This window comes from Vulpes lagopus, unplaced genomic scaffold (genome assembly GCF_018345385.1).
Source record: "Vulpes lagopus strain Blue_001 unplaced genomic scaffold, ASM1834538v1 ctg601, whole genome shotgun sequence".
Taxonomy (NCBI): Eukaryota; Metazoa; Chordata; class Mammalia; order Carnivora; family Canidae; genus Vulpes; species Vulpes lagopus.
In genome coordinates this window covers 1-21,153 of record NW_024570939.1, presented here as the reverse complement: position 1 = coordinate 21,153, position 21,153 = coordinate 1, and the positions used below count along the sequence as shown (strand labels likewise).

The 21,153-nt window shown below is 38.7% G+C and overlaps 1 protein-coding gene across 1 annotated transcript in view; it reads left to right on the top strand.

Annotated features, from left to right (window-relative positions):
* Positions 1-20,206, top strand: part of LOC121483935 (putative ankyrin repeat domain-containing protein 20A2) — a 99,066-nt gene extending 78,860 nt beyond the window's left edge. The window contains exons 18-23 of the mRNA XM_041742440.1: positions 4,652-4,822; positions 5,507-5,677; positions 7,435-7,633; positions 8,014-8,152; positions 18,000-18,213; positions 20,079-20,206. The gene's annotated coding sequence lies outside the window, so the exon portion shown is untranslated. The remainder of the gene's footprint in view (positions 1-4,651; positions 4,823-5,506; positions 5,678-7,434; positions 7,634-8,013; positions 8,153-17,999; positions 18,214-20,078) is intronic.
* Positions 20,207-21,153: the final 947 nt, after the last annotated feature.

Here is a 21,153-nt window from a genome sequence, read left to right as displayed (position 1 = left end):
GAACATTTATTATATATTATTATATATATACAATATGACAGATATATTAAGAATACTTACATAAACATGTTACATATATATGTTCAGATTATCTATCAAAAACTTGGAGGGAGTCTAACTCTCCATCCCTAAGGAAGTAAGTTTTCACACCTATAAAATGATGCAGCGTGTAACTATCTGAGAAAATGAATTTAGGTCTGCAGGGTTTTGATTGTTTAACAAAGTATATATATATATATATATATATATATATATATATTTAAATTTTATTTTTATTTATTCATGAGAGACACACAGAGAGAGATAGAGAGAGAGAGAGGCAGAGACACAGGCAGAGGGAGAGGGAGAAGCAGGCTCCATGCAGGGAGCCTGATGTGGGACTCGATCCCGGGACTCCAGGATCACACCCTGGGCTGGAGGCAGGTGCTAAACCGCTGAGCCACCCAGGGATCCCCCAAAGTATATTTAAAGTGTTTGGTTTGATGTCTTACAGAAACTTTAGAATACTTTTAATATCTGCTGAGTTGCAAAAGGAAGTTACCTGCTACACTGGCACTCTACCTTACAGTGCTCAAATGTTGGACTCTCAAATTGATCTGAATATTATTACGAAGAGATTTCACATGGCAACTTGTCCCATATTCTGTATAAACATTTGATCCCTATGCTATAAACCAAGAGGTTGTTAATGCAGTGAATCTTCTTTTTCATGCACTTTGCATACAGGCTAATATTTTTCCTTCAAAAATGTTTTTAAGATTATTTATTTGAGAGAGAGAGAGAGAGAGTGTGTGTGAATGCAGGGAGCGGCAGAGGCAGAGGGAGAAGCGGGGAGCCTGAAGTGGGGCTGATCCCAGGACTCCAGGGTTATGACCTGAGCCGAAAGCAGACGCTTTACCGACTGAGCCAACCAAGTGCCCCTTATTCTTCCTTTTTAAAGAGCATATATTTCAACATGCACCACATCAAATTTTTCAATAGTGACTTCATATTATATAATCTTCAAAAATTCACTTTCCATTAATTCTAAACACAGTGGATCTATTAAAACATAAGTCAGATTATGTCCTCCTCTGCTCAAAACCTAATGGCCTCCCATTCACTCAAGTTCTTTCTAATACCTACAAGGCCTTATGTGACTTGTTCATCTCGGGTCCCTCCCTATCCTTTCCTCCTTCTGTCTCTCTGATTTGAACTATTTTCTATCCCTTTCCTTCTGTTCAGCCACACTTGAATTTCTCACTATTCTTACCCCCCACCCTCATTATAAACACTTCAGGCATACCTCTGTACTTGCTATAAACTCTCTGTGCAGTGCTTTTCTCTCAGGTATCCTCATGGCTTACTCCTCGCTCCCTCTTTTTCTTCCTGGTTTTTGCTTCAAGGTCATTTTCTCAGCAAGGCCCTTCTTGGTTTATCCTGACTAGTATTTCGACCACTCCTTTTGCTACAACATGTCGAAATTTGATTTCTCTGCTTTAGTTTTTCTCCTCTCATACTGTGTAGTTTGCCTAGGTAGTTTATTGTTACTATGTTTACTTTCCTCGTGAGTAGGGTTTTTTTCTGTTCATGGCCGTGTCCTCAGTGCTTAGAGAACATTCTAGCATATATAGTGCTATGCAATAAATGTTTGTTGAGTGAATGGAGTTTAACTAAACCGTGTGTATTGTTTTTAACATAATACCAATTCTCACTTAAACAGAAAAAATGGTTGGCATGGGTCCATTCTGACGATTTAACCTGTCCGTTATCTGCATTTTGTGGATTATTTGGGCCTAATATTGTGGTTACTTGCTACTTATTCTTTTACTGGTATTTATGTTAGTTTTAATTATAGTAGAATGGAACAAAGGAAGAGCAGACTTCATTTATGTTTCATTAAGGAAAATGAAATGTGGTGGTAAATTATTATAGGACTTTAAACATTTTTGCCAGGGGATATGAGCCCTCAATATCTGAAATATAAAGGTGAAGTTGAAATTTACTGCTGACTAATAAGAGGGAGCTATGCTGGCCACTTACAGTCTTTTCTGACAGAGTAGTCTTCACTTTCTATATACAGTTTCAGGAAAAGTGGAGTTTAAGACTTGGGAGACTTTCAGAGAATTAAGTGGTTTGTCATCATCTGAAGCACCATGGTAATTTGGGTAAGACTGTTGTTGATTGGTTGGCACTCGAGGCATGCGTATTGGACTGATTTTGTCCCACATTGGCTATACCTCAGGAGGGAGAAGCTGACATTGGTTGGCTGGTGAGTGAGGACAGATGGCATTGATCATTACAAACATTTAAAACTGGTTCTGATGGGTTCTCGTTACCATGGCTGCATGTTAGCATTCCCCCACCAACATAACTTTGAGGTGTCTTTAACCAGTTGTTTTCTATTTAAAAGTTGCTTCTATCAACTGTTTTCAAAATGAAAGCTATTTCATATCCATAATTACAGATTTACTTCTGAAATTTGGGTCGAGAAGAATTGTTTAATACTTGCTTTCAGGAAGATCCATCTTTTTTGGATGTTTAATTTAACTAGAAGAGTTAGCTGTATGGCAGTTTTATTTATTTATTTATTTTTTATTTTTTAATTAATTTTTATTGGTGTTCAATTTACCAACATACAGAAAAACACCCACTGCTCATCCCGTCAAGTGTCCGCCTCAGTGCCCGTCACCCATTCCCCTCCAACACCCGCCCTCCTCCCCTTCCACCACCCCTAGTTCATTTCCCAGAGTTAGGAGTCTTTATGTTCTGTCTCCCTTCCTGATATTTCCCAACATTTCTTTTCCCTTCCTTTATATTCCCTTTCACTATTATTTATATTCCCCAAATGAAGAAACAAACAATCCAATCATGAAATGGGCAAAAGACATGAAGAGAAATCTCACAGAGGAAGACATGGACATGGCCAACATGCACATGAGAAAATGCTCTGCATCACTTGCCATCAGGGAAATACAAATCAAAACCACAATGAGATACCACCTCCCACCAGTGAGAATGGGGAAAATTAACAAGGCAGGAAACCACAAATGTTGGAGAGGATGCGGAGAAAAGGGAACCCTCTTACACTGTTGGTGGGAATGTGAACTGGTGCAGCCACTCTGGAAAACTGTGTATGGCAGTTTTAAAACAGTAATTGCTGGTTTTGTTTTTGTTTTCAGTGCCCTAAAGTTACTCAATTGATAATCTCCTATGGGAAAATTCAGTCTTTTTGTAAATTTACATAGCTATATGCTCATAATATTTTCTTGCATGCATTTAGTCCATGAAAAAAAAATATAATTTTCTGTTGGTAAATCTAGCTTTTTGTATTAGGATTAGATACTAAGCTAAAAGTATGCACAAGTTACCGAAACTAATTCTTTTTCTTTGTCCCTTTAAAATTATTTTTAAAAATATATTCATTTGAGAGAGAGAGAGAGAGAGAAAGAAAGAAAGAAAGAAAGAAAGAAAGAAAGAAAGAAAGAAAGAAAGAAAGAAAGAAAGAAAGAAAGAAAGAAGGAAGGAAGGAAGGAAGGAAGGAAGGAAGGAAGGAAGGAAGGAAGAGCAAGTGGGGAGAGAGAGAAAGAGATGGAGAGAGGATCTCAAGCAGACCTGGGGGTGATTCCACGACCTTCAGATCATGACCTGAGCCAAAACCAAGTCAGACACTTAAACTGACTAAGCCCTTGCAGCTGTTCATTAAACTTCTTTTTTTGTTTATGTAGTGTATTCCTCATTTTATTGAATTAACTGTTTTTTAAAGATTTTATTCATTTATTTTAGCGAGAGAAAGAGTATGTGAGCTAGGGGGGAGTAGCAGAGGGAGAGGGACACTGTGCTGAGTGTAAGCCTGATGCAGGGCTCAATCTCCTGACCCTGAGATCATAGCCTGAGATGAAATCAAGCGTCAGACATTTAATTGCCTGACCCACCCATGCACTCCTGAATTGGCTTTTTGTGTTTTCTGGTAGCTCCTTGAATTTCCTTAAGACTGAGATTTTGAAATCTTTCTTGGATAAATTACAGATCTTCACATGTCTGAGATTGATTACAGGAAGATTATTGTAATCCTTTGTTGGTGTCATATTTCCTTGATTTTGTCATATCCTTTTGCATTGCTGTCTTTGCCTTTGAAGTAGCAGTCACCTCCTCCAGTCTTTAATGACTACCGCTCCCATGTGTCCAAACCTGATTGTTTTGCTCTGGTGGTGTCCTAGAACTTCTCTGCAGGAAAGCTGGTTTTCCACGAAGACTCTCTACCCCCATGGGTGATTATCTAAGTGTTTTCCAGGGGCTCCCAGATGGTGGCTGTGAGGTTGAGGGTGGTGCCAATTTATGGGCTTTTGCCGGATCCATAGCTGGGAGTGTAGTGCGTATGCCTGTTACCCGATGCATGGGCAGATGAGACTTATCCGCCGTGCCTTGGTGAATGGCACTTGATTCCACAGGTCCTACACAGGCAGTTTTGTCCCCACAAATGACATTGTATCATAATTGTATATGTGTATTTCCTTGCATATGGTTGCACTTCATAACTGTTCTATGAATTAATAAATGAATTCAGATGGGTAACAGATGTTTACCAAAAAAATTTTTTATTCCTTACCAGTAAAATTATTAGAAAATATTGGCTTTCTAATGGATATTTTAACTGGATTTTTGTTTTAAGTAATGATCCTGGTTTGTCTATCATGGAAATAAAGAAAGATACAAATGTAAAGTGGGCATCAAAAGCATCTGTGATTACACCAGGCTTTGAGGAGGCCGATTCCCTAACTGGTAGTCTACTACGAGTGAGTAATGACAACAGTCTACGTGAAATGGATCAGGATGAAAGAAGGTAAAATCCCATAAATTCTTTATTTCCCTCTGAAGGAATGTTAACTATGATTATTATGTAAGTAAAACACTGTAATATACAGCCTGTCATTACAGGCTGAGGGAAGAAATACTCAAGTATATCAAAAACACCACTTGAAAGGTTAGGATGAGGAGGAGCGACTTTTTTTTTAAGATTTCATTTATTTATTTGTGAGAGACACAGAGAGCGAGGCAGAGACATGGGCAGAGGGAGAAGCAGGTTCCCTCTGGGGAGCCCAAAGCAGAACTCGATCCCAGGACCCCCAGATCAGGATATGAGTCTTGTGGTAAGAGATTGTTTATTTAGAATCGGTTCCACCGTGCAGTATTCTCATGTGATTGAATATCAGGGATCCCTGGGTGGCGCAGCGGTTTAGCGCCTGCCTTTGGCCCAGGGTGTGATCCTGGAGACCCGGGATCGAATCCCACGTCGGGCTCCCGGTGCATGGAGCCTGCTTCTCCCTCTGCCTGTGTCTCTGCCTCTCTTTCTCTCTGTGTGACTATCATAAATAAATAAAAATTAAAAAATAAATAAAAACATAAAAATAAATGAATTCAGATGGGTAACAGATGTTTACCAAAAAATTTTTTTATTCCTTACCAGTAAAATTATTACAAAATATTGGCTTTCTAATGGATATTTTAACTGGATTTTTGTTTTAAGTAATGATCCTGGTTTGTCTATCATGGAAATAAAGAAAGATACAAATGTAAAGTGGGCATCAAAAGCATCTGTGATTACACCAGGCTTTGAGGAGGCCGATTCCCTAACTGGTAGTCTACTACGAGTGAGTAATGACAACAGTCTACGTGAAATGGATCAGGATGAAAGAAGGTAAAATCCCATAAATTCTTTATTTCCCTCTGAAGGAATGTTAACTATGATTATTATGTAAGTAAAACACTGTAATATACAGCCTGTCATTACAGGCTGAGGGAAGAAATACTCAAGTATATCAAAAACACCACTTGAAAGGTTAGGATGAGGAGGAGTGACTTTTTTTTTTAAGATTTCATTTATTTATTTGTGAGAGACACAGAGAGAGAGGCAGAGACATGGGCAGAGGGAGAAGCAGGTTCCCTCTGGGGAGCCCAAAGCAGAACTCGATCCCAGGACCCCCAGATCAGGATATGAGTTTTGTGGTAAGAGATTGTTTATTTAGAATCGGTTCCACCGTGCAGTATTCTCATATAATTGAATATTCAGATACTATCCTTCATCGATTGAAAAAAAATATATATATATAATAGTAAATATAGAGACACATAGGCGATTCTGAATAGAACTAATCATTTCTTGATAGGTTTTAAGGTATTCAGTACCTTTGACAGTATCATGAATAGCTATGATTTTGTGAGGGGCTTTGGAGTATCTGATTATATTAAGTTAATATTTGTTTAGGTTCTGGGGGAAAGGGGAATGGTTTTGTTTATTTACAATATGTTTATTTACAATCGAAAAACTATTCATCTATCATAGATTTTTACTTTTGGATTATAAAGTTCTAAATTACAAGAGCCACGGTTACTGTACCAGCAGCGTCATTGACACATATTGTGTGCTTCATGAGTCATTGTTGAATCCATGAATAAACATTTGAATGAGTAAAGGGATGCTCATTAATGAACTTCTTTAGAAGAATTAAATATTTAGTTTATTGAAAGTAGATTTTCAATACAGCTTAGGTTTGAAGTGTTTTAATTAAAAAATGTGTGTGGGATCCCGGGGTCGCACAGCAGTTGAGTGTCTTGCCTTGGGCTCAGGGCATGATCCTGGGGTCCCACACCAGGCTTCTTGTGGGGGAGCCTGTTTCTCCCTCTGCCTATGTCTTTGCCTATGTCTCTGCCTGTCTCTCTCTGCGTGTCTCTCTAGTGAATGGATAAATAAATAAAATCTTTTAAAAAAATAAAAATTAAAAATGTATGTAACATTCAGAAATTATTTGTAGAATAGTTATAGCTAGAAATGGAATAATACTATAGATTCAATTGCTATCACATTACTTAGAAATACTTAACTTACTTTTACCACATATTTTAAAACACATGTTTGGACGGGACATTTCCTGGACTTGAGTTCTGGGTGGTCTGCTCCTACCAGCTGTATGGGCTTGGGGAAGTTCCTTAGAATTTCTGTGCCTCATTTGCTTCCTGTGAAAAGATACCCAGTATAATTGCCTACTTCATACGGTTTGTGTAAGGCCTAAAAACCCTTTAGGATATGTAAACTGTCCCAAATAATGCATAGTAGTTGCACAGTAAAACTTCAAAACACTAATATCACGATTATTTCAAAAGGGCTTGTGTCATTAAAAAAACTTAGTTTGCACTTTCCAAATTGATTTAGTGAAAACTTGTTTTTATTGAAAGTGACAACAAAAAATGTGGTATATTTACCCCTATCAAATAATGTAAGTAACATTAGGATTTTCCTTTACTTTTGCAATTTTGATCTAAATTTAATACTTTGTTAATATTGCTATTAATATTGCATAGATATGCTTTAAATATTCTTTGTATTTTAAGTATTTAATATTTTCCTGAAAAGAATCCTTCCTCTTTTTAAATTTTTTTAAAATTTATTTATGATAGTCTCACACAGAGAGAGAGAGAGAAGCAGAGACACAGGCAGAGGGAGAAGCAGGCTCCATGCACCGGGAGCCTGACGTGGGATTCGATCCCGGGTCTCCAGGATCGCGCCCTGGGCCAAAGGCAGGCGCCAAGCCGCTGCGCCACCCAGGGATCCCCTCTTTTGAGACCTGCAAAGAAAACATCTAAGGAAAAGAACAAGGTAGACAAACAAACAAAATATATAATTCTATTTCATTTATGATACATTTTTATTATATTATTCTATTTCATTCATGGTATATTTTTATTATATTATTTTGATATTTCATATTTATCAGAAATATTCCATGGTAAAAAAATTACTTTATGAAACGCATAGTGAAAAAATGAAAATTTTCCTTTGTTGTATAGACATCTGCTGTGAAAAAATTATTCAGAAACACCAATTATTGATAAAGGTCTTTTTGATAAAAATCAGTTCTTTTCAAAAGTACCTATGTTTTTGCTTTTATAAAAAGATGGATATTTATCATCTTTCTACACTTAGTATATTTTATAAATATTTGGATGACATTTTGAAATAGTATTATTTATTTGTAGGTCAAAAAGCAAGTGAAGTCTGTGGAGCATCTTGATGACTTAACTCAGTCATCTGAAGCAGCTTCAGAGGATTGCAAGTTGCAATACTCTGATTATAAGAGTTCCCTGTTGCTCATTGAACTTGGCATGGATTGTAAAGGTAGGGCCGTCGTATAAATTTAAAGCCTTTTTCTGTATATATGATTGTAGTAATATGTGCACATCTCGTCTAGCGCTGCGCCACACAACACTGAGGTGTTATAGAGCTACTCATCTCAGAAATATGTTTTATATTAAAATAGAGAACTATTGAAGACTCTCATCCAAAGAACTATAATTTCCATTGTGGTTGTCCACGTGGGAATGGCACACTTGATGTGTTTGTGAACTCTGCTTCTCTTCTGTGCCTTACCATTATTTTTCTCCTAGATTACTGAGCTAACCTCAGGACTGTTTTCCCTGCCATTCCACCTCTCGGGATCTTGGTCTACACTGCAACCATACTTACTATACATTTCTGAAAGTTTACATTTCATCACGTTACCCCCTTGCTTAAAGCTTAGCTGTTACTTCTTAATGCCATGAGGTGAAAGACCATCGTCCACTAGCTTCATCTTGTATGGTTTCATATCCATCTTTCCATCCGTGTCTCAGCCACTGTCTTAGATGGTTTTTCATATAATAGAGGCTTTCTTTCTCCAACAGCTTTAGTTAGGTAAACTGCATGTGTATGAAGCATATATTTTGATAGTTTTGTCATATATATACACATATGAAACCATAACTGTAATTTAGACAGTTAACATATCCATCACTCTTAAGTCTCCTGTCTCTTCATATTGCCTTATTATGAAACTGCCAAATTGTTTTCTAAAGTAATTGTACTATTTTCTAAACCCACCAGCAGTATGTGAGGGTTTCTAACTCCTCCATATATATTTATGAGTACTTAGTATTATCAGTTTTTTAATCGTAGCCGTGGATGGGTATGGTGTATATACACACACACACACACACACACACACACACATAAATACTTATATATGTGTATAAATATATACATTTATGGTTGTAATATACATTTCCCTAATGACTGATAATGTTGAGCTTATTTAACATCTGTGTATCTTCATTGAGCTGTCAAAATTTTTGTCATTTAAAAAGTTAGGTTTATTTCTTATTTGTTGAGTGTTGATAAATCTTTGTTTTTGTTTTTGATATCGTATTATTTTTTAAATTGGAGTTCAATTTGCCAGCAGATAGCATAACACCCAGTGCTCATCCCATCAAGTGCCCCCCCCTCAGTGCCCATCACCCAGTCACCCAAACCCCTCGCCCACCTCCCTTTCCACCATGCCGTGTTTGTTTCCAAGAGTTAGGAGTCTCTCATGTTCTGTCACCCTCCCTGATATTTTCACTCATTTTCTCTCCTTTCCACTTTATTCCCTTTCACTATTTTTTATATTCCCCAAATGAATAAGACCATATAATGTTTGTCCTTCTCCGACTGACTTACTTCACGCAGCATAATACCCTGCAGTTCCATCCGTGTCGAAGTAAATGGTTGGTATTTGTTGTTTCTAATGGCTGAGTAATATTCCATCATATACATAGGCCACATCTTCTTTATCCTTTCATCTTTCGAAGGACACCGAGGCTCTTTCCACAGTTTGGCTACTATACATTGCTGCTAGAAACATTGGGGTGCAGGTGTCCTGGCGTTTCACTGCATCTGTATCTTTCAGTAAATCCCCAGCAGTGCAACTGCTGGGTCGTAGGGTAGATCTATTTTTAAGTCTTTGAGGAATCTTCACACAGTTCTCCAGAGTGGCTGTGCCAGTTCACATTCCCACCATCAGTGCAAGAAGGTTTCCCTTTTCTCCGTATCCGCTCCAACATTTGTTGTTTCCTGTTTTGTTAATTTTCCCCATTCCCACTGGTGTGAGGTGGTATCTCATTGTGGTTGTTGTTTTTTTTTTTTTCCCTGATGGCCAGTGATTCGGAGCATTTCCTCATGTGCTTGTTGGCCATGTCTATGTCTTCCTCTGTGAAAATTCTGTTCATGTCTTTCGCCCATTTCATGATTGGATTGTTTGTTTCTTTTCTGTTGAATTTACTAAGTTCTTTATAGATCTTGGATACTAGCCCTTTATCTGATACGTCATTTGCAAATATCTTTTCCATTCTGCAGGCTGTCTTTTAGTTTTGTTGACTGTTTCTTTTGCTGTGCAGAAGATTTTTATCTTGAAGTCCCAATAGTTCATTTTTGCTTTGGTTTCTCTTGCCTTCATGGATGTATCTTGCAAGAAGTTGCTGTGGCCAAGTTCAAAAAGGGTGTTGCCTGTGTTCTCCTCTAGGAATCTGATGGATTCCTGTCTCACATTTAGATCTTTCATCCATTTTGAGTTTAACTTTGTGTATAGTTTAAGAGAATGGTCTAGTTTCATTGTTATGCACATGACTGTCCAGTTTTCCCAGCATCATTTATTGAAGAGAATGTCTTTTTTCCAGTGGATAGTCTTTCCTGCTTTGTCGAATATAACTTGACCATGGAGTCGAGGGCCCATTTCTGGATTCTCTATTCCTTTTCATTGACCTAGGTGTCTGGTTTTGTGCCAGTACCACACTATCTTGATGATCACAGCTTTGTGGTACACCCTGAAATCTGGCACTTTGATGCCCCCAGCTCTGGTTTTCTTTTTTAATATTCCCCTGGCTATTCGGTATCTTTTCTGATTCCATACAACTCTTCCGATGATTTGTTCCAAGTCTCTGAAGAAAGTCCATGGTATTTTGATAGGGATTGCATTAAATGTATAAATTTCCCTGGGTACCTTTGACGTTTTCCCAATATTCATTCTTCCAATCCATGAGCATGGCATATTTTTCCATCTCTTTGCGTCTTCCTCAGTTTCCTTCAGAAGTGTTCTGTACTTTTGAGGGTATAGATCCTTTACCTCTTTGGTTAGGTTTATTCCTAGGCATCTCATAGTTTTGGGTGCAATTGTCAATTGGATTGACCCCTTAATTTCTCTTTCTTCAGTCTCATTGTTAGTGTATAGAAATGCCCCTGATTTCTGGACATTGATTTGGTATCCTGCCACACTGCTGAATTGCTGTATGAGTTCTAGCAGTCTTGGGGTGGAGTCTTTTGGGTTTTCTACGTACAGTATCATGTCATCCACAAAGAGGGAGCGTTTGACTTCTTCTTTGCCAGTGTGAATGCATTTTATTTCTTTTTGTTGTCTGGTTGCTGAGGCTAGGACATCTAGTACTATGTTGAATAGCAGTGGTGAGAGTGGACATCCGTGTCTTGTTTCTGATCTTAGGGGTAAGGCTCCCAGTGCTTCCCCATTGAGAATAATATTTGCTGTGGGATTTTCATAGATGGCTTTTAAAATGCTGAGGAATGTTCCCTCTATCCCTACACCCTGAAGGGTTTTGATCAGGAATGGATGCTGTAGTTTGTCAAATGCTTTCTCTGCCTCTATTGAGAGGGTCATATGGTTCTTGTTTTTTCTCTTCTTCATATAATCAGTCACATTGATTGCTTTACGAGTGTTAAACCAGCCTTGCATCCTGGGAATAAGTCCTACTGGGTTATGGTGAATAATCTTCCTAACGTATTGTTGGATCCTATTGGCTACTATCTTGTTGAGCATTTTTGCATCTGTGTTCATCAGGGTTATTCTCTCTACCTCTCCTTTTTGGCGGGGTCTTGGGTTTTGAAATTAAGGGAATGCTGGCCTCATAGAATGAGTTTGGAAATACTCCATCTCTTTCTATCTTTTGAAGCAGCTTTAGTAGACTAGGTATTGTTTCTTCTACAAATGTTTGATAGAATTCCCCTGGGAAGCCTCTGGCCCTGGACTTTTGTGTCTTGGGAGGTTTTTGATGATATCTTCAATTTCCTCCCTGGTGTTTGGCCTTTTTGGACTTTCTATTTCTTCTTGTTCCAGTTTTGCTAGTTTGTGGTTTTCCAGAAATGAGTCCATTTCTTCTAGATTGCCTAATTTATTGGCGTATAGCTGCTCATACTAAGTGTTTGAAATCGTTTGTATTTCCATGGTATTGGTGGTGATCTCTCCATTTTCATTTGTGACTAATTTGAGTCTTTTCTCTCTTGTTTTTAATAAGGCTGGCTAATGGTTCATGTATCTTATTCTTTTAAAGAACCAACTCCTGGTTTTGTTGATCTGTTTCACAGTTTTTCGACTCTCTATTTCATTGAGTTCTGCTCGAATCTTTATTAATTGTCTTTTTCTGCCGGGTGTAGGTTTTATTTGCTGTTCTTTCTCAAGCAACTTTAGATACAAGATTAGCTTTTACATATGAGTTCTTTCCAGTTTTTTGAGGGATGCTTATATTGCGATATATTTCCCCCTCAGGACTGCTATTGCTGTATCCCAAGATTTTGAACAGTCGTATCTTCATTCTCTTTTATTTTAATTTAATTGTATTTTTATTTATTTGTGATAGGCACACAGTGAGAGAGAGAGAGGCAGAGACATAGGCAGAGGGAGAAGCAGGCTCCATGCACCGGGCGCCCGACGTGGGATTCGATCCCGGGTATCCAGGATCGCGCCCTGGGCCAAAGGCAGGTCCTAAACCGCTGCGCCACCCAGGGATCCCCATCGTATCTTCATTCTCATTAGTTTCCATGATCCTTTTTAATTCTTCCTGAGTTTCCTGGTTGACCCTTTCATCTTTTACCATGATGGTAGTTAACCTCCACATGTTTCCATTTCTTCCAATATTCTTCTTGTGATTTAGTCCTGTTTCAAAGCATTATGGTCTGAAAATATGCTGGGGACAAGCTCAGATTTTTGTTATCGGTTGAGACCTGATTTGTGACCCAGTATGTGGTCTATTCTGGAGAAAGTTCCTTGTGCACTTGAGAAGAACGTGTTTTCAGTTGCATTTGTCTGTAAAGTTCTATAAATATCTGTGAAATCCATCTGGTGCAGTGCATCATTTAAATCTCTTGTTTCGGGATCCCTGGGTGGTTCAGCGGTTTAGCGCCTGCCTTTGGCCCAGGGCGCGATCCTGGAGACCGGGGATCGAGTCCCACGTCGGGCTCCCGGTGCATGGAGCCTGCTTCTCCCTCTGCCTGTGTCTCTGCCTCTCTCTCTCTCTCTGTGACTATCATAAATAAATAAAAATAAAAAAAAAATCTCTTGTTTCTTTGGAGATATTGGGCTTAGAAGATGTGTTATTTACAGAAAGCGACGTGTTAAAATCTCCCCTTTTTAGTGTACTATTAGGTAAGTACGTCTTAATTTTGGTTATTAATTGACTGTTATACTTGGCATCTCCCACATTCGGGTCATAAATATTCATGATTGTTAGGTCCTCTTGTTGGAGAGAATCTTTAAGTATGATATAGTGTCCCTCTTCATCTCTCACTACAGTCTTTGGGATAAACTTTAATTTAGATGATATAAGGATAGGTATCCCTGGTTTCTTTGAGGACCATTTGAATGGTAAAGGGTTCTCCAACCTTTTATTTTCAGGCTGTAGGTGTTCTTAGGTCTAAAATGAGTCTCTTGTAGACAGCAAATAGATGGGTCTTGCTCTTTTTATCCAGTCTGAAACCCTGCGCCTTTTGATGGGGTCATTAAACCCATTCACGTTGAGAGTTACTCTTGAAAGATACGGATTTAGTGCCATCATGATACCTATTCAGTCCCTGTTTTTGTGGATTGTTTCCTTGGACTTCCTCTTTCTTTTACAGAGTCCCCTTTATATTTCTTTCAGAAGTGGTTTAGTGGTCACATATTCTTTCAGTTCCTGCCTGTCTTGGAAGTTCTTTCTCTCTCCTTCTATCGTGAATGAGAGCCTTGCTGGATAAAGTATTCTTGGCTGCAGGTTCTTCTCATTTAGGACCCTGACTATATCCTGCCAGCCCTTTCTGGCCTGCCAGGTCTCTGTGGAGAGGTCTTCTGTTATCCTAATACTTCTCCCCATAAAGGTTAGGAATCTCTTGTCTCTTGCTGCTTTAAGGATCTTTTCTTTGTCTTTGGAATTTGCAAGTTTCACTGTTAAATGTGGAGGTGTTGAGTGGTTTTTATTGATTTCAGGGGGCGATCTGTCTATCTCCTGGATGTGGTTGCCTGTTTCCCTTCCCACGTTAGAGAAGTTCCCAGCTTTGATTTGTTCAAATACGCTTTCTGGTCCTCTGTCTCTTTCGGCGGCCTCTGGAACCCCTATTAACCCTAAATTAAATTAGATTTTTCCTTCTGAGGCTGTCATTTGTTTCCCTTAACCTTTCCTCATGGCCTTTTAATTGTTTTTCTCTATTTTTCCTCAGCTTCCTTCCTTGCCATCAACTTGTCTTCTATATCACTCACTGGTTCTTCTACCTCTTGAACCCTCATTGTTAGGACCTCCAGTTTGGATTGCATCTTATTTAATTGATTTTTAATTTCTGCCTGATGAGATCTAAATTCTGCAGTCATAAAGTTTCTTGAGTCCTTTATGCTTTTTTCTAGAGCCACCAGTAGCTTTATAATTGTGTTTCTGAATTCGCTTTCTGACATTGAATTGTAATCCAGATTTTGTAACTCTGTGGGAGAGAGGACTGTTTCTGATTCTTTCTTTTGAGGTGAGTTTTTCCTTCTAGTCATTTTGTTCAATGCAGAGTGGCCAAAAACAAGTTGTACTGGAAAAAGGAGAAAAAGAGAAAAGGGGGGCAAGGGGGAGGACAAACAGAAAACAAAAAGCAAGAGGAGGTATCCTCTGATTCTATATACTGTAAATCCCTTGACTTCCCCGGGAGTTTCCAGCGCTTCTTGGTCAATGACTTGCTTTTTCCCCTGTCCTTCCAGCTGGTTTTCTGGGGGAGGGGCCCGCTGCGGTGATTCTCAGGTGTGTGCACCTGGGAGAGCTGCCCAGCCCCTTGGCAGGTGCAGGCTCAGTGCAGGCTGTTCATCCTGTGAAGCTCCTGTTCAGTCCCAGCTACAAGGTGAAGGCAGGAGGAACAACAACAGTGGCTGCAGCCAGCTCTGCCATCTCTTGAATCAGCTCCCGCAGTGACTACCGCAGCTCCCAGTCCGCAGGGGCCTGGGTGGTCCGGGGGCAGGGGGTGTAGATCTGCACAGCTCGGGGCCACCTGGCAGCAGGAGCGTCCTTGCTGCCCTGTGTCCTCCCGGCCTCTACCTGTCCCGGGGGGAGTGCCGGATCCTGGGCTGTGTCCCCGGTGCCCTGGGCTCTGGGGCCTGTACCGCTGGAATCACATTCCCGGGGCCGCGCAGTGGCTGCCACCTGAGCTGCTCCCGGGGCCCTGCTGGGCGCGGCGTCCAGCCCTTTAGGGAGCTCAGCCCGTAGTGTGTGGAGGGATCTCCCCCAGAGTGCAGTTGCTCTTTTCGTGCCCCTGGGAGCCTGAGGGCATCCGTACCCCTTCTGGGATCCTGCCCGAGCTCCCTGCGAGCGCCTTTCCTCCCAGGAAGATTGGTAAAGTTTCTGCTTCTCCAGGACTGGGCTTTCCTGTCCTGGGGGCAGAAGCTGCATGGCCTTTGCCTGGCTCCTCGCGGGGGCTCCTCCCCCTTGGATGCTTTTTTATTTCTTTATGTTTTTCCGTCTTCCTACCTTGATAGAAGTGTGAACTCTTCTGACTGTAACATTCCAGCTCTTCTCTTTTTAAATCTCAGGCCAAATCTATAGGTTTTCAGGATGATTTGTAAGTTATCTAGGTAAGTTGGTGGGGACTGGTGACTTAGGGACCCTACTTTTCTGCCATCTTGCCCCGCCTCCTTCTCTTTTTAATATATACCTCAGTGCTATACATGGTGAGATGAGTGCTACTCTTGGAGGATTCCAGAAATTTTTAACATATTATGTTTTTATTTTCATTCAATATGTGATACTTTGTAATTTCTTTTTTCATTACTTCTTTATTCCAAGGGCTTTTTAAAGATTTTATGTATTTGAGAGAGAAGGAGAGAGAGAGAGCGAGAGAGCGAGAGAGAGCATAGGCAAAGGGAGGTCCAGAGGGGTAAGCGTCCTTCTCTCTGAGTGGGAAGCCCAACATGGGGCTCAGTCCCAGGACCCTGAGATCATGACCTGGGCTAAAGGCAGACACTTAATCAATTGAGCCACCTAGGTACCCCGACCCAGGGGTTATTTAAGATGTGCATTATTAATCAGTTTGCAAGTATTTGAGTATTTTCCAGAGGTAGGTTTGTTCTTCATTTCTAATTTGATCACTTTGTGGTCACAGAACACACTTTCATGACTTCAATCCTTTTGACTTAACTCCCTTTATTAAGGTTTATTTTATGACCCAGAATATAATCTCTTTTGGTAAATGCTCCATGGATACTTGAGAAAGATGGTGGTGGTCAAGTCTTCGATATCCTTGATGATTTTCTGCCTATTAAAATCTCAGACTAAAATTGTAAATTTGCCTGTTTCTCTTTGCAGTTCTGTTGATTTTTGCCTTACGTATTTTGATGTTATTAATAGATTCATAAGCATTTAGGTTTGTTATGCTTATTTGTCGACCCTTTCATCATTAACAAATGACCTTATACATCACGAGAATATATATTGCTTTGAAATCTATTTTGCCTGGCATTAATATTGCTACTCAAGCTCAGCCTTCTTTTGTCAAGTGTGAGTGTGGTATATCCTTATTTTTGTCCTTTTCACAAATGTGTGTCTTTACATTTATTTTTTTATTTTATTTATTTTTTGTGTGTGTGTCTTTACATTTAAAGTGAATTTTTTATAGGCAGCCTATGGTTGTCACTCACATTTTTATCCATTCTGACAGTCTGCCTTTTAATTGAGGCTTTTAGACCATTTTCTTTCTTTCTTTTATTTTTTGACCATTTTCATTTACTCTGATTATTGATACAGTTGATATAAATCTCTCATCCTGTTTGCTTTCCATTTGACCTGCTTTGTTCCCATTTTCTTTGCTTTCTGCTTTCCTTTAGATTAATCAACTAATTTTTACAAGTTCCATTTATACATATATATAAACATACACATATATGTGTATGTATGTGCTTTGTTTATTACTATAACTCTTAAGATTTGCTATTTTAGTGATTGCTTTAGCGTTTAAAGCATATGACTCAAGCATCACAGTCCACCTTCTTGTAGTGATATACCACATCATATGTAGTTTAAGAAAATTACAATAGGGAACACGTGAGTAGCTTAGTGGTTGAGCATCTACCTTTGGCTCAGGGTGTGATCCCAGGGTCCTTGTATCAAGTCCCGCATCAGGCTATCTCAGGGAACCTGCTTCTCCCTCTGCCTGTGTCTCTGCCTCTCTCTCTCTCCATGTCTCTCATGAATAAATAAATAAAATCTTTTTTTTTTCAAATTACAAGAGTTTACTTCCATTTCTTCTCTCCTAGCCAGATCCTTTGTGGGTCTGTGGGATTATAGTTTTCATTCAGTTTAGAAAGGTTTCAGTCATGTTTTCTCTTCTTTTTAAAAGATTTTAAAGTTCTATTGATAATAAGATTTTATTCATTTATTTGAGAGAGAGAGCATGAGCAGGGAGAGAGGCAGAGGGAGAGGGAGAAGCAGACTCCCTACTAAGCAGGGAGCCCACCATGTGGCTTGATCCCAGGACACCAAGATCATGACCTGAGCCGAAGGCAGACACCCACTGATTGAGCCACCCAGTCGCCTGGTATAATATCTTTACGTTAAAGTCACTCAATATTTATTTCATGTATGAATGAGTTAATGTGAGCATGCTCGGTCCCTTATATGCAAAAAGTACTCATATTGTTTTATTTTACTTTTTTAAAGAACAAATTTTTGAGAGAGCATGAGCAGGAGATGGGGAGAGGAACAGAGAGGGAGGGAACGAGGGGGTAAAGAATCTTAAGCAGACTCTGTGCTGAATGCAGCACCCAATGCCAGGTTCAGTCCCACAACTGTGAGATCATGACCTCAGCCAAAACCAATAGTTGGATGCTTTACCAACTGACCCGGTCTGATGCCTCCTGCATTTTATTTCTGTCTTTGTGTTTCCTCTGGTGTAGATTCTGTTAGCGTATTGACATTCCGGGATGCAATTCTTAAATACGAAAGATCAATAGAATTAAAAAAAAAAGAGTGTGAACGACTTAAAAGAAAAATTTTAAAAGTGGAACGTAAGGTCAATGGACTAGAAAAGTTGCTACCAGAAACAAAAGAAATGAAATCTCAGTTAGAGCATCAAAAAGTGGAATGGGAACGAGAACTCTACCGTTTAAGGTATGACATCTTGGTTTTAAGGAAATATTTCAACTATTTACTTTTTTTTTTTTTAATAGAATCCACACTCAGCGTGGGGCTTGAACTCACAGCTATGAGATCAAGAGTCACATGCTCTGTCAACTGAGCCAGCCAGGAACCCCTTGAAATACTTACTTTTATGCTGCACATGTGTAGGAGAAGTTTTATAATTGCTAATTTGCCTTCTGGGATTTTATAGGGAAGGAAACGCCGTTAGAAATGTGAAGTATCAAAAGGCGAATAGGTAAAGAAACAGTGGTCTATGTATACAATGGAATATTCCTCAGCCATTAGAAACGACAAATACCCACCATTTGCGTCCACGTGGGTGGAACTGGAAGGTATTATGCTGAGTGAAATAAGTCCATCAGAGAAGGACAAACATTATATGGTCTCATTCATTTGGGGAATATAAAATTTAATGAAAGGGAATAAAGGGGAAAGGAGAGAAAATGAGAGGGAAATATCAGTGAGGGTGACAGAACATGAGAGACACCTAACTCTGGGAAACGAACAAGGTGTAGTGGAAAGGGAGGTGAGTGGAGGCTGGGGTGACTGGCTGATGGGCACTGAGTGGGGGCACTTGACGGGGTGAGCACTGGGTGATATGCTGTATGTTGGCAAATTGAACTCCAATTAAAAAAAAAAGAAGTAAAGTGTGAGATTCTTTGAAACAATACAGCAAGGTTTTAACAGTGAATACTTCTAATAATTTAATGTATATTCTAAAGCATAATTTTAATGACCATGTAGAAGTCCATCATATGTAAGCCTCATTATTTAACAAATGGAATTTTGGTTGTTTTCCATTTTCCTATATTTTAATTAATGCTATAAGGAATGTCTTTTATTTAATTCTGTTTCTACATTCTTGGTTAATTGGAATAAATTCTCTAATGTAGCATTGTGTTAACGTATAAAAATATTTAGTAGAGGTCTCTGATCCATATTTTTAAATTGTTCTCAGGAAATTTTATATTAAATGCCCCCCAACAGAGTGTGAAATGGCCAATTTTTCTCAAGACAGAAAAATTGGTTTATTCTTAACATATGCAGGGGTTAAAAAGTAAAATGGAAAATGATTAAGTTAAGTTTTTCCAACATTTCTCACATATATAAAGAAAATTAATTCAAAAGTCTATGCTGCAAGCACATCTTACTCTTTATTCCTTACTTAATTAATATGGATCCTGTGGTGTTTTCAAAGGAGTTTTCAAATGATTTATAAAATACATAATGATCAACGAGGTTGACAATGTTACAGAATAAGAAACATAAAAAACATGGGCAATAGATATTAGACTCCCTAGTCTAGTGCTGGATCAGAGTCATCTGCAGGTGTGTGTTGTGTAAACGACATCTGCTGATGCTGTCTTACACTGAAGATCATTTTTAGAGGTACCTGTGATGTTTTGTGAAATAAAAATGTATTTCTAGTGAATTTATAAAGTTGTTGATAAACAACAACTTCTCTTTTTAATTAGTAATGAAATGATTTGTCTTAATTGAAGTGTAATTATGACTCTGTGGGGAAAAATGGCAATTTTGAACTCTAACTTTATTGAATAATTTCAGAATTCCTTTGCTTACAACATCTCCCAGAGTTATTACTGACTAAAACTTACTAAGTTGCAAAATGCTTTCTCATTGCTTCTTTTAAACTATATATCTTTTTGAAGAGATTGAAGTGATAAATTAAAAAACATGAGCCCTAGAAAGGGAAAAAAAATTGAGAACAGAAAAATTTCCTTTGGATAATGAACCAACATATGTGGAACCAGATCATAAAATAAAATTTTTATTGCTAACAAGACAAATTTTAAAATGAACACATGCATTTGCAGATTGACCTTAAAACAAGAAAAAGAAAAAAGAAGAAGTGCTGAAATGTTATATATAAATATTAAAGAGCAATTAAGAAGTAAAGAAGAGCTGAGTGAAGTAAGTCAATCGGAGAAGGACAAACATTATATGTTCTCATTCATTTGGGGAATATAAATAATAGTAAAAGGGAATGTAAGGGAAGGGAGAAGAAATGTGTGGGAAATATCAGAAAGGGAGACAGAACATAAAGACTCCTAACTCTGGGAAAAAAACTAGGGGTGGTGGAAGGGGAGGAGGGCGGGGGGTGGGGGTGAATGGGTGACGGGCACTGACGGGGGCACTTGACGGGATGAGCACTGGGTGTTCTTCTGTATGTTGGTAAATTGAACACCAATAAAAAATAAATTTATTGTAAAAAACAAGAAGTAAAGAAGAGCAATATAGTAAAGAAGTTGAAACGAAACAACAACTTCAACTTAATCTTAGAAGACGAAACTTGGAATTGAAGGGTGTAAAAAATAATTTGAATCAGGTAAATTTTTGGCAGTAATTGTATATTTCCATCAATATTATTTATAGTATCCCTTTGATATAATACATATTATTAGGCTTCAAATAGATTAAACATTTCATTTTAACCTAATAGCAACCATGATCTTTGTAGCTACAATTACAACCTTATTGGATTCTTGGCCTCTCACATATGCCCTATGTATATATTTTGAATGAAGGGATGGAAGGTAAAATGAGATAAATGTTATATTGATATATGGAATTGTGTTTATTTTTACACAGAGCATGGGCTGGGGGGAAAGGAGTAGAGGGAGAGGGAGGGAAATGAATCTCCAGCAGACTCTGGTTCTTGAGTCTCATGATCTGAGTCTCCAGCCTCACCTGGTTCTGAGTCTCGTGATCATGAGATCATGACCTGAGCCATAAAAAGAGTCGGACACTTAATCCACTGAGCCCCCAGCTGTCCCAGTTTTGAATTTTTTAATGTTGAAATATGAGCTAGATTTCCTTGAGATGCTGATAAAACTAGTTAAATGTTTTATACAGAAATCTTATTTCACAATACTATGTCTATTTGTATTT